Source organism: Pseudorca crassidens, chromosome 2 (genome assembly GCF_039906515.1).
Source record: "Pseudorca crassidens isolate mPseCra1 chromosome 2, mPseCra1.hap1, whole genome shotgun sequence".
NCBI classification, from domain to species: domain Eukaryota; kingdom Metazoa; phylum Chordata; class Mammalia; order Artiodactyla; family Delphinidae; genus Pseudorca; species Pseudorca crassidens.
This window is the reverse complement of record NC_090297.1, coordinates 107,710,434-107,724,835: the sequence shown is the minus strand read 5'-3', so window position 1 is coordinate 107,724,835 and position 14,402 is coordinate 107,710,434. Positions and strand designations below refer to the sequence as shown.

The window sequence follows — 14,402 nt, the reverse complement described above, 5'->3', positions numbered from 1 at the left end:
GTTTTTAATGACAGCGTGATGACACCTTTTCCTCAAAAGTTAATGATCACTATTGACTTTTGTAAAGAGTGGGAGAAAGAAGCCACACATGCACATACCCATAACGAGCCCCCACTCCCTGACATCAGTGAAAATCATCTGAATTTTACATTCCAATAAGTAACTGGCATTTTCTTGGCATGTTAATCTGTAGGGAATTACAGGCTGCAGGGTAGTAGTATATCATCAGAGAATGTCAACTAGATTACAGTATTATGTTACTTTGATGTCACTGCCCAGCATTGTTTTAGTCTTTTCCTTACTAACAGCTACATTTGCTAGATCTTATTTCAGCAACATCATGTAAAAAAAAAAGAGAATTTGTAATAATTTTCTTTATAAACAGCATATTTCTTGTTTGATAATAAAGACTTTGCTTACTTCTGTCCTCTTGCTTTCTTGGGGCCATAATTGGTTGTAGGTCTGCTCATCCTTCTCAGTTCTCCAGGGCAACATGTGACCTGAAGCAGACTCTAAAAGAGGAAAGATAGGTCAGACTTAGAGATTCAAGATTAAACAGAGCAGTGTGTTTAGAGCAGTAGACTTAGAATTAAAAAAAAAAAAAAGAGTAAATCTCCCTTGTATAATGAAGAATTAACTTTACCCAAAGAGAGGCCTGGCCTTTGCCCTCAGCTACTGGGAGGTAATATCTAGGCCCCTAAAATGTCCTACCTGATAGGAGTGTCTTTGTCTGCCTGGGGGGTTTGGCCACTGACCAGTCTAACAATGTGATTTATGATGGTGGCTTTGAAAGATGCTGTATCAGTTCTGACCTCCAGAGGACAGGAGACGACAGGTCAGAGGTGTGGGCAGTGTGTGCTGAGCCTCAATAAAAACTCTGGACACCAGAGACTTGGGTAAGCATCTCTGCTTGGCAACACTTTTTTTTTTTTGCGGTACGCGGGCCTCTCACTGTTATGGCCTCTCCCGCTGCGGAGCACAGGCTCCGGACGCGCAGGCTCAGCAGCCATGGCTCACGGGCCCAGGCGCTCCACGGCATGTGGGATCTTCCCGGACCGGGCACGAACCCGTGTCCCCTGCATCGGCAGGCGGACTCTCAACCACTGCGCCACCAGGGAAGCCCTGCTTGGCAACACTCTTGAATGTTGGCACACGGTGTAACCGGGAGGAGGTAATGCTATCCAGGACTCCATGAGAGATGACCCGAAGCTTCATGTTTGGGTCTCACCCACATTTCACCCCATCTGTCTCTTCTTTCAGCTCATCCTGATTTGTATCCTTTTGTACTAATACTTTAATAGTAAGTACGATGCTTTCCTGAGTTCTGTGAGTAGTTCTAGCGAACTCTCAAACTTGACGGAGTAGTGGGACTCCTGCTCTTGTGACTGGTATCTGAAGTGAGGGCAGCCTTGTGGAGGACTGGGCCCATAACCTGTGAAGTTTGGCCTAAACCTGATAGTTGGTGCTGGACATCACTGCGTTTTCCCAATACCTGATTTTAGATTTAGATTTTGGCACTTTCTAGCTTGGTTACTTCTCTCAGCTTCAATTTTTTTTTAATCCTTAATTTGGTGTCATCTCTGTCCTACTTTCCTCACAGGGTTAATTCTTAAGATCAAAATAAGTAATGTATGTAAAAGCTATTAATAGCAAACAAGAATATGCTATTTAAAAACTAATGGGGGGCTTCCCTGGTGGCGCAGTGGTTGAGAGTCCGCCTGCCGATGCAGGGGACACGGGTTCGTGCCCCGGTCCGGGAAGATCCCACGTGCCGCGGAGTGGCTGGGCCCGTGAGCCATGGCCGCTGAGCCTGCGCGTCCGGAGCCTCTGCTGCGCAACGGGAGAGGCCACAACAGTGAGAGGCCCGCGTACCGCAAAACAAAACAAAACAAAACAAACAAACAAAAACTGTAATGGGTCATCAAAATATATTAATATTATTACAATGGAACTAAATGGTTGCGATGAATTTGGCAGATGTGTGCATGGGTTAGGCACCATTTTATTCAGTCATTCATTATGCAAACGATTTTTGCATTTATATTGTGTGCAGAGTGCTAGGGAGATAACAGTGAACAAGTCAAGGCCCTGCCCCTATGGGGCTTATATTCTACTCAGGGAGAGAGATAATAACACAGTAAATGAGACAAATAATGAGACTGTGCTAATTGTTGTGAAAGAAGCAAATAGAGGGACATGATAGGGAGCAGTTCCATTGGAAGGGGTGCTTTTGAGACAGAGTGGCCAGTAAAGAGCTCTCAGAGGAACTGACATTTGAAAAAAATTTTAAGGAAGAGAACTAGTGTTTTTTTAGGCAGAAGGACTAGGAAGGGCAAAGGTCTTGAGGTAGGAAAGAGGTTGGTGTGTTTGAAGAACAGAAACGAAGTCTGTGTGGCTGCTTCTGGGCAACATAAAGTGGGAGACGTGCATGGGTCAGATGATGAAGGGGAAGAAGTTTGGATTTTTATTTTGAGAGTGACGAGAAGCTTGGATGGCTTTATGTGTGTGTGTGCATGTGTGTGTGTGTGTGTGTGTGTGTGTGTGTGTAAAGTTTTTTTATTTATTTGGCTGTGCTGGGTCTTAGTTGCATCCCATGGGATCTTCATTGCTGCATGCGGAATCTTAGTTGCCGCATGCAGGATCAAGTTCCCTGACTAGGGATCGAACCCACACCCCCTGCGTTGGCAGCTCAGAGTCTTAACCACTGGATCACCAGGGAAGTCCCTTCGATGGTTTTAAGTAGGCAAGTAACGTGAAGTGCTCTAAGGATTCCATCTGCTGAGTGGGGAAGAGGAGAAGCAGGGGGAGCTCTCCAGGGTCCTAAGGGACTTCGAAAAGGGAGGTCTGTGGGACAACCACTGGCTGTTGCTGTGGTTGGTCCTGGGGCTACAGCTGGTAACTTATTGTCTCCCTGCTCCATTATCTACTCTAAATTCCACTCTCCCTCTCTTCTGGAGATCAGTCCACCGTCACCTCTGCTGGTCTTGATAGCTTACTGGGTGGTGTAACCCACACCCTTATTCTTGAGGAGGTCTGAGCCCTGATACCCTCACCCTTCACAGGCTGGGCTGTGCTTGTCATTCATGTCACAGTTAGGCCACAGAGTGCCAAGAGGTGCCCAAATGGATACCTGAGTTCCACACATATTCCTGTCCCATGTAGTAGCAGTTCTACCTCCTTTTGCTGATGAGGCTCAGTATCCCTGAGGCCCCACTCAAAGCTGCAGCCTTGGGAGTGACATGCATGATATAACTTATATATGTATGTATATGTATTTTAAAATATTTATTTATTTATCTGGCTGCGACGGGTCTTAGTTGCGGCATGTGGAATCTTTGGCTGCGGCATGTAGGATCTTTTTTTTTTTTTTTTTTCAGTTGCGGCATGCGGGATCTAATTCCCTGACCAGGGATCGAACCGGGGCCCCCTGCTTTAGAAGCGTGGAGTCTTAACTACTGGACCACCAGGGAAGTCCCTAACGTATTTTTAAAATGTCACTCTGGCTGTTGTGTGGAACCTGGATGGAAAGGGAGTGAGAGTGGAAGCAGGGAGACGCAGGGGTTCCTGTGGTGGTTCAGGTGAGAGATGGTGGTTGGGGCCAAGGAGGTGGCCATGGAAATACTTCTTCTTGCTAGACTACAAACTCCAGGAAGGCTCGGAGCTGTCTCTTTTGTGTAACTTATATTCCAAGCTTCTAGAACAGTGCCTGGCACATAGGAGGTCCTCAAAAAATATTAGTTGGATCAATGAGTGAATAGTTACTTTCTGGAGTCAGACTGGAATCAGGGTTAGGATAAATAAAAGTGTAAGCTCTTCTAAAAAAAAAAAAAGCTGCAACTTTGTGTGTCTCCCAGTATATGGGCTACAACAGTATTCCTAGGGGGTGGAGCGTATTGTCTCCAGAACAAAGAGGTCCACCAGGGATTGTGTTTCCTTCTTTGTGGATGCAAGATGCAGCAATTTGCCTTTTCTTTAGATGGGTGTCCTAGCTTACCCCTACCACTGGACCCCAAATGACTTTACTGAAGGGGCAGTTCCCTGAATGTTCCTAGAGTTTATATCTCACCCTCTTGAGTGCTTGTGTCTTACCAAGGCTTTAAGGTGCTAGCCACCTTTTGCTCAGTCTCCTGAAACAGCATAATGTCATTGATGCAATGGATCAATGTGATATTCTGCGGGATGTCGAGATGGTCTAGATCTTTTCTGAATATATCACGACATAGATTTGGAGAGTTACCACAGCCTGGGGAAAAAACTAAATGAATGTTGTTCAGTCCACATGAATGCTGTTTCTGATCCTCTTTCCTGATTGGGATAAAGAGGAATGCATTTGCTAAATCAGTGGCCACATATCATGTACTTGAAGTCATATTTATATGCTCTAGCAATGAGACCACGTCCAGCGTGGTGGCTGCAATCGGGGTGGAGTTGAACTGGCAACAGTCTACAGTCATTCTCCAGGATCTATCTGTTTTCTGCAGGACCCAGACTGGTGAATTAGACAGAGGTATGGTAGCGACCACCATCCCTGCATCCTTAAGATCCTAAAGAGCGGCACTGATTTCTATCTTCCGTCCAAAATGGGGTATTGTTTTTTATTTACCATCTTGTCTGGGGAGCAGAGGAGTGGGGAGAGGTGCACAGTTTTGGAGGTTTCCATTTGTCCTTCTCCACTGTGAAAGCTCTTATCACATAAACCAATAACCCAATGTGGCGGCTTCGCCAACTGCCAAATATAGCAATCCCAGCTACACGTTCAGGGACTGGGGCAACGACCACTAGGTGGGGCCATGGACCCAGTGGACCCCCTTTAAGCTGACTTCAGCCAGGACTCCATTTTGACCTGGCCCATGTCCCATCACTCTAATGGGGGTCCACAATGACATTTTAGGTCTCTGAATATCAGTATCATTTAAGAGCCTGTGTCCTGCCGGATATTCCCCCCCAACCTCCTAGTTTACAGTCACCCAAGTAAAATGGCTGTGAGTCCCTTTGCAAGAAGGACTGGTAGAATTATTACAGTGTATACTTGCTGTGACATTGCAGGCTCCTTTCTCCTGGGGACTTGGACACTTTTTCATTCAATAGATTTCAAGTCTGAAAGCAGTTTCAGGTCTTTGAACTGGACAAGGGATTATGACTTTTTTATAAAGTGTTTATTTTATTTTATTTTTTTGTGGTACGCGGGCCTCTCACTGTCGTGGCCTCTCCCGTTGCAGAGCACAGGCTCCGGACGCGCAGGCCCAGCGGCCACGGCTCACAGGCCCAGCTGCTCCGCGGCACGTGGGATCCTCCCGGACTGGGGCACGAACCCGCGTCCCCTGCATCGGCAGGCGGACTCTCAACCACTGCGCCACCAGGGAAGCCCTATAAAGTGTTTTAAAAAAAATATATTTAGCTGTGGTAAAAAACATAAAATTTATCATCTTAACCATTTTTAACTGTACAGTTGAGTAGTGTTAAGCATATTCACAATGTTGTGCAACCCAGCTCCAGAAATTTTTCATTTTGCAATATTGAAACTGCATCCATTAAAAAAAAACCCATTTCCCCCTCCCTGCAGCCCCTGGAAACCACCATTCTACTTCCTGTTTATATGACTTTGACTATTTTAGATACTTCATATAAGCGGGAGCATACAGTATTTGTCTTTTTGTGACTGGCTTTCTTAGCAGTCCTCAAGGTTCATCCATGGTGTAGTATAGGACAGGATTTCCTTCCTTTTTTAAGGTTGAATAATATTCCATTGCATGTATATACTACATTTTGTTTATCCATTCATCCTTTGGTGAACACTTGAGTTACTTCCACCTCTGGCCCACTGTTAATAATGCTGCTATGAACATGGATGTGCAAATATCTCTTTAAGATCCTGCTTTCATTCTTTTGGATATATACCAGGAGTGGGATTGCTGGATCATATGGTAATTCTATTTTTATTTTTTTGAGGAACTACCATATTGTTTTCTATAGTGGCTGCACCATTTTACACTCCCACCAACAGTGCACAAGGGTTCCAATTTCTCCACATCAAGGGATCATGATTTTTTCTTATTGGGGCAACAGTGTTCAGCTCCCTGTTCACCTATTCTTTTTTTTTTTTTTTTTTTTTTTTGCGGTACACGGGCCTCTCACTGTTGTGGCCTCCCCCCGCTGCGGAGCACAGGCTCCGGACGCGCAGGCCCAGCGGCCATGGCTCACGGGCCCAGCCGCTCCGCGCACGTGGGATCTTCCCGGACCGGGGCACGAACCCGCGTCCCCTGCATCGGCAGGCGGACCCCCAACCACTGCGCCACCAGGGAAGCCCTCTTGCATTCTTTTTATATATTAAACAATGCCCATCTATTTTGTCCCTAGGGATATCGTGTTCCATTAACCAACTCAGATCTCTGTGGGTTAAGCCCCCTTGGTTGGCCCTTCAATCTTGCTGTTCATTAAGATAATTGTGACCCCCTGGTTCCTACTGTTGCCACTTGGCCTCAACTGATGGAGATGGGGAGGGGGGTTTGATTATCTCCATTGCTATCAATGATCCCAGCTCTGTGATTGCCTCTCCTGCTCTGCAGAGACGAGCCACCACTGAACTCAGTGATGCTGGTGCCCCTCTAGTGGCTGTGGTGAATGGTTTGTCTTCTGAACCTTCCATGAAATATAATCCTTTGGTGGGTCTTCAGGCCTCAAATAATAGATCCATTCCACTATGTCCACTCCCTAAGCTTTTTAATCCTTTCCTCCACCGTCTGATGTGGCAATTCCAGCATTCCAACTTTGCTCAGTGTGGGACATCACTTTTTCCAGGCTTCTAGGAGCACTCTAAGAACACATTGGAAACAACTCTGGTGTCCTTGCTGAAATGTAAACCCTATATCCCAAGAGAGTGCCCCTAAATTAATAAACTCTTTCTTATCCAGTTTTATATTCTGGTACCCTTGATCAAGCACACTCAAAATCTAATCCATGGGGCTTCCCTGGTGGCGCAGTGGTTGAGAGTCCGCCTGCCGATGCAGGGGACACGGGTTCGTGCCCCGGTCTGGGAAGATCCCATATGCCGCGGAGCGGCTGGGCCCATGAGCCATGGCCGTTGAGCCTGTGCATCCGGAGCCTGTGCTCCGCAATGGGAGAGGCCACAGCGGTGAGGGCCCCGCGTACCGCAAAAAAAAAAAAAAAAAAAAAAAAATCTAATCCATGGCATCCTCTCCTGCTCCTGCTGTTACATGCTGGGTGTTAGTTCCTTTTCTTCCTTCTGAGGTCCAACATGTTCTCAGCTGAATTGTGCTGTGACTTAGCACCAGTTATCATCCTGGCAGCCAGAAAAGGAGATGGGGTCAGATCCTGACCTCTGCCACCTTCTAGGGAGGGGCCTTTATTGGGGATAGGTGATGCTAGCTCTTAACGGGGAGGGGTGGATCACTTTTGTATGGGAAACCAAAATCTTCAGGGACATCTACCATCCGAGGATACCGGATGTCCCCACTCCATGTGTCAGGGTTCCAGTACAGGTTTTCTCAACTAGGGCCCTGGCCCTGGCACAACAGATCTACCCTGTCCGAAGGTTCTAGTTTCCTGCCTCAGGTGAAAGTTTGTCTTTGAAGTTCTGCATCTACTAGTTTCTGAGTTGGGTCTTCATTCTTTACTGCTCTCTTAACAGCAGGAGAGAAGGACCTCCTTGTAAGCTACCAAAGAAGCCTCAGGCTTTCACACTTAATTTCAATTGGTTGGTAATTGCTTTTCCTTGTCTCCCCATAAGATGCCAAAGCAGTTTAGTAACAATCAGCCAATTTTCATGTCCTTGTATGAGTCATTTCCCTATACTTTTCAAATACCTGAATCATTTCACTGGCAGGAGGGTCTCCTCCATCAGATCATTCTCCTGAATTACCACTGGTGAAAGTTTTTCTGGCTGGAGACTGTTCCTGTCTCTCTATTATTTTTCCAATAAATTTTGCCTACAAACTGAATGGTTCCTTCTTTGGTTCCTTTCTCTTGCAAAAATACCTTATCATTTACAGCTAAGAAAAGCTTACTGGTACTTTCAACATTCTGCCTGGAAATCTCCTTAGCTACCTCCAATAAGCTCATTAGGTACATTTTCTATCTTCCAAAGTACCATAGGTGACAGCTTCATAAATTATTCCACCACTATTTAACACAAGGTAACCCTTTCTCCAGCGTCCAATGGTAATTTCCTCCCTGATCATCCAGCCTCTACTAATAGTCTCTTGGCTGCCCTTCTAGCCTCTGTTTACTGCCTGGTCCCAATGCCAGTGTCCTGTGTTTTGGGTTTTAAGTATTGCAGTTTCCTACTTTAGTGTTTCAGTTTCTACTGCTGAATAACAAACCACTCTCAAACTTAGTGGCTTAAGACAACAATGATTTATTAATTTCTCACAATACTGTGGGCTGACTGGATGGTTGGTCTTTGGTCTTGCATGTTGTGCTGCATTTAGCTTGCGTTTGCCCAGAGGCTCAGATGTTTGGGATGTTTTCGCGCGGTTTCAATGCCTCTTTCCCCACATGGTCTCATATCCCAAAGATGCTCGGCCAGGTTTCTTACTTGCAGCTAAATTTTAAGAGGGCCAGAGAGGACACTGTGAGACCTCTTAGGGCCTAAACTCTGGAACTTATACAATTGCACGTTCTACTGGTCAAAGCAAGTCACAAGGCAAACCCAGATTCAGACAGCACTTGGAGAAATAGCAATGCCTCTTGAGTGGGAGAAGTAAACTCACAATGCAAGAGCATGGATGGAGGTTGATTCATTGAGGGCCATTATTTAAGGATCTACCACACTTAAATTTAAGGTGCCTGTTAAAATGGAATACTATTCAGCCATAAAAAAGAATAAAATTTTGCCATTTGCAGCAACATGGATGGATTTGGAAGGCATTACGCTAAGTGAAATAAGTCAGACAGAGAAAGACAAATACTGTACGATATCACTTATATGTGGAATCTGAAAAAATATAACAAACTAGAGAATATAACAAAATAAGCAGCAGACTCACAGATACAGAGGACAAAGTAGTGGTTACCAGTGGAGGGGGATATAGGAGTGGGGGAGTGGGAGGTACAAACTATTGGGTGTAAGATAGGCTCAAGGATGTTGTATTGTACAACATGGGAAATATAGCCAATATTTTGTTATGACTGTGAATGGAGTATAACCTTTAAAATTGTATTAAAAGAAGTTAATACATCCTAAGAGTTCTCATCACAAGAAAAAAAAAAAAAGATGCCTGTTAGACACCCAAGTAAAGATGCCAAATAGGTACTTAGCTGTAAGTGCCTTGATCCCAGAGCCGGGGGTTAGGCCAGGGAAGGAAATTGGGAATCATCAACATACAGACATGATGCTATGTGAATCATCCTGCCCTGCGGGTTCCTGGTTGCTGCGGCAGTGGACTGTGGAGGAGTCAGGGTGCCAGCAGGGTGCAGCGCTCTGAACGAGGCTGGGTAAAGGCTGGGGGAAGAAGGACATTCTGCTGTTGCGGCGGCTCCAAGTCCACTCCCCCACTCGGGTGTAGAGGATTCCACTAGCCCTCTCCTTCCACCTCGCTCCTTGATAGAGCCACAGGCGTTAGGGATGAGGTTAGGACAACTGGTCTGCACACAGAGGATATAGGACAGGCAACCATTCCACTGCCTTGTTTTGCCACCTAAAGAAAGGAACCCAGTAAAACGGGGAACGAGCCACATTGCCCTGCTTAATCTTCTTTCTGTTGCGCTGCATTTGCTGCCAGGTAGGACAAATTTGCAAAAGCAACTACATTCCCATTGTTACCACTTGTGGCCATTTCCTCTCATTCTTCATCTAGAAGACAGTTTAGGCATCATCCTCAAATGTCCGACAACACTTTGTCAACCCAAAACTGATTACCCTTATTTTAGATTTTTCTGTGTTTCTTAGGAGGAAGGGGCTGTTTGCTGTCATGGTTTTACTATATGGAAGAGGAAAAGCAAGAATGAGGTTGAGTCTAGTATTTTTGAAAGAAAGAGGTGATTTCAGAGCTATTCCAAACCAGCAGGAAAGACAGGGGAGATAAATCCAACTTGTCCAAAGGAGAAAGCAAAGAGGAGGAGGGAATAAGTCGGAGGCTGTGATGCAGATCAACAGTTCTATGTTACCTGCTCTTCTCTAAGTTACTCTTCTCCGTATTGTCTTTACGAAAATGAAAACTGCCTATGTACCTCCTTTCTGTAGCTGCATCAGCCTCTCCCACCTGATAACTTAGGAAGAGCAGGGAATCTGTATTCTCCAATTCTCCCCAACCTTAACGCAGTTCTCTCCATACTCGTTAACTCTCCAAGATCTTATTTTTAAGCTGGTTTTGCTAATTTTTGCATTCTCCTCAAGGCTGCTTTCAAGCCCAGGCTGGGGTTGGGGTTGGGGCCGGAGCCGGGGTGAGGCAAGTACAAGAGTTTCTGGCTCCATCTCCTATTTCCTGAGCTGAGCTGGGCTGTACTAATTGACCTCGAGGGTCTCAGCTGTGCTAAGTTGTATGTTTATTAGATCTCGTTAGGATTGTAATTAGTGCAGAGAATCTAGGTCAGAGGCAACTGGTTGGATTGATGGTCTCAGGGGGCATGAATAAAGGCCGGGAATAGCAAACAGGTTCCTCGTTCTTGGGTGGGGTGAGCCAGGGGCAGGGAAAGGTGGGACTTGTGTCAAACACACAGACAAATAGACACAGGGTCACGTGCAGAGAGGCGCTCAAAAACTGTTAGCGTGTGTGTGTTAGGGTGTGTGTGTGTGTGTGTGTGTTAGGGTGTGTGTGTGTGTGTGTGTGTGTGTGTGTGTGTGTGTGTGTGTGTGTGTGTGTGTGTGTGTGTGTGTGTGTGGTGTTCGCTCTCACATTTACTCGGGTTTCTTTTCAACCTCTCCATATATGGTGTGGCTCTAGAGCAGCCTGGGGATTGGCTGCTGTTGTTGGGAGACTCGGAGGTAGGAAGACAGCAGAAAAAAGAACGAACCCAGCAAGGGGAGGGAGTGTCAAGGGGAGGGGCTGTAGCTGAGCTTTGAGGGTTGCAGAATGGGGCTGGGTCCCCTTGCCTGTAAGGTTTAGAAAGGGGAGAGATTCTTCGGGGCTGCTTTTTGTGTGTAATGAGGTAGAGCTTACTGTTGGCAGAGGGTCTGGGAGAGGGCAGGGAAGGAGGCAAAGCTATTTCCCTAGGGTCGGCGCGGCATTGGTTTGTGAAGGCTGGAGCGGGAGTTAGAAAAAGTTGTTTTTTTTTTTCCTTTTCTTTTCACCCTAAACAACCTACAGCTATGCTGTGGAAATAGCATGCAAATTAATTCATCAGCTTTCCAGGTCAACACCTCAGATATTCTTCCTAATGGAGGCCAGTCAGGACTGTACCGCACTCTGTTCCCCAAACCTGTACAAGTTAATGGGGGAAGAACAGGAAAAGTTGAGGAAAATGTCATTGAAATAGGAAATGGCATTTAGTTCTTTACCTGTCTCTACCCCTCGCCCCATTTCAACTCTGTGTGTACTGGATTTCCTCATCTCCCTTGCCTGGGGCCTCCCAAAAGATTCTCCCTTTTCCAGTTCATTTGTGTAAGAAAAGAATATAGCAAAGATGTTGGAAGAGAGGAAAGGAGGAAGAAAAATACACATCCTGAAAAACGTCTATCGGCAACTATGTAGTAAGCAGGTTGCCCCGCACCCCTACTCAATCCACCCATTTGCCCCAGAACACGTGACTGGGAGGAAGTAAGGGAAATATTTCAGGTAAAGAAACTGGAGTGATGCAGTGAGGGAAGACGGATCTGGGAGGAGGGAAAAGCTAGAGTTCCAGCATCATTATCCTCCAGCCACAGTGCCGGTGCTCATGCTTCCTTAACAGAGATCACGCTAGCAGCCCACCACCAGCGTACGCTCTTAAGCTGTTTTTCTAGCGGGGAGCCTGGCTTTGTGCTAAGCTCTGAAATTCTTGAAGACAGGAGATCAAGCTTTCTCCCTTCTTTCTATCTCTGGCCTTTAGCCCAGTACCTGGTATTCTCTCTCCTTGAAGAAAGGCTTATGGGCACAGTCTGTGGACTGGATCAACTCGTGTACCAGAACACAGTGACAGTAACCCCATCCCCTAAGCCTCATTCTAACTGTACTCCTACCACCTGAGCTACTGTTAATAGCCCACTGAGTCAAACTAATAATAGCAGCAGCTGCCCCTTACCAGCTGGCAGGCATTTTCCATACATTGTCTTTACACTTCCACTTTGCAGATGAGAAAACTGACACTTGGAAAGCTTGTGCCTTGCCCAGGGTCTCATAACTAAAAAGTCAGAATTTGAACCCAGATCTGTCTGGTTCCAAAGCTGGCCTCATCTTACCACCTTGTGGCCTGGTTTTGGTGCCTTAAGACTGCAGGAGCCCAGCGCCCAACCCTTAGTCTCCCGGGGTCCCTGATCTTTCTTTTCTGCTTCCCCTCACCTTTCTCCTCTCCGGTGTCTCCCTCCATCCTCTAGCTCCCCTGGGAGCCACAGATAATTGGCATGTTGGGATATACATGTCATTCTTGCTTTTGTCTTTTTCTTCATTATGTGGGAGCGACAAGGAAAAGAAAGAGAGAAGAAGGAAAATGCTGGTAAAATAAATTAATACAAAAATGCAGACTTACATATAGAAAGTAAATATTTTAACCTAGGCTTTCAATATTTGTGACAACGGGTAGCTCTGCTGACCATGCTTAGAGTTTAGGTGAGCAAAACTTGTTTGGAGGATAGGAAGTCTGGAGACCCAGGCTCCCTCCCCTCCTACCCCAGGAGACTCTGGGAATGACATGTAGGTGGCACTCTGGTGTACTCTCCTCACTCAAGGATACATGTGATTTAGTTATCTACAGGATAAATCTAGGGGAAATCTTCATGACTGTGAGTGGTGGGGACCGAAAGAGCATGAGAATCTCTCTTTCCTACAGATGTTCAACTTGGACAGATTCCCCCATCTTGCTTACGGGGGTTATGGAGTAATGTCAGAGCAGAAGAGTGGCAATTGAGGGTCTGTGTTTTGCCCAAAGGATTTTCCTTGTTTCCCTCCTACCCCACCTTCCTGAATGTCACATGAGGGCAGCTTCGTGGCCAGGACGTACGCACAGTTTGTCCCCATTTTCTCCTCTTCTCCCCTCTCACCCTTAGGTGAACTCTAGGTTTTGGCTCTTGGAGGTGAGAGGGGACCTAGGGAAGGGGATCAGGAAGCAGGGGGTCTACAGTTGACCCTTGAACAACGTAAGTTTGAACTGCACAGATCCACTTACATGCAGATATTTTCCAATAAACCCTACAGTACTACACAGTCTGCGGTTGGTTGAGCCCTCAGGTGCAGAGGAACCATGGATATGGAGGGCTGTTAATTTACAGGTGGATTAACCCTCGCACTTTTCAAGGGTCAACTGTACTTCAAAGTGTTTTTTTTTAACCCTTCATTACTTGATTCATGGGACTGTCCCCTTCTTTCCAAAAATCATTCATATGTCGCCTTCTTCTTCTCTGGACACTATCACTGTTATTAAACCTGATCTTAGAAACTTCAGAGGGAAGAAGCAATCAAAATGAGCTGTGTACTCTCTACCACAGACAAGAACGTCGGGGAGTCTGGCAGCTGCAGAGGTGGTCAGGAGGGTGGTGGTGTGAGCATAAAGATGTTTTTCTAAAGCTGGGGCTTGATTAGTGTTGGAAGTAAGGTTCGAGGAAGGAGAGGGAGAGGCTACAGGAAACCCTAGCTTGGCCGAAAGAGGAACCTGGGCATATATTTGGCTTTCCCCTTCATCCTACCCAGCTTGCATCACAAATCAGTTTCCGTTTTAGTTTGGTTCTTCCGTGGGGTTGACCGTCCCCGGTTCCCCTGTGCTAGGCGCCCCTAGCCAAATGACCAAATCCATCCCATCCGTCCAGGGCTGTATCTCTGAATCAGTGTTGGGAAGGGTGTGAGAGAGGAAGGGAAGAAACACCTCATACAAGAAAGCCAGGCAGCGTGATCGCAATCAGAGGCTGCTAGCCTTGAGAAGCCAGTGCCCGGCGGCGGGGCTGGGGGTGTTTTAATCGCACAAACCCTCCTCGGGACTGGGATAAATTTCACTTGTGTGTGCGTGGACAGGTGGCACTGGCTCCCACATCTCTTGAGCTAGGGCTGAGTGGCTGAAATTTCACCCTCAGATTGAAAACTTGGAATGGGACACAAGAGACGGCCCACACCTCCCCCTCTAAACTTAGGAGCCCAGATACATCTTTGGGAGCAGCAGGATATTCCTCACCACACCTCAGAGGGGTGGTGCGTGTAATACGGTCAGACTGTGCCTCCGTCACCCTCTCTCTCTTCATACAGGTGAAAGCTTCTTAATACTGCTGTAGGGGTCACCTCCTCCCCAGATCTGAGGCAATTTAGGTCTCAGAGAGATAGATG

At 46.4% G+C, this 14,402-nt stretch overlaps 1 long non-coding RNA gene across 5 annotated transcripts in view; it reads left to right on the top strand.

The window, feature by feature from the left end:
- The window catches only part of LOC137219285 (uncharacterized), a 41,314-nt gene extending 30,558 nt beyond the window's left edge, over positions 1-10,756 (top strand). For 4 of the 5 annotated variants that reach the window (XR_010941058.1, XR_010941054.1, XR_010941057.1 and 1 more), the window contains 2 exons: positions 3,378-4,585; positions 5,220-10,756. This is a non-coding gene — a long non-coding RNA (uncharacterized lncRNA). The remainder of the gene's footprint in view (positions 1-3,377; positions 4,586-5,219) is intronic. The other variant, XR_010941055.1, reaches the window with a different exon arrangement.
- Positions 10,757-14,402: the final 3,646 nt, after the last annotated feature.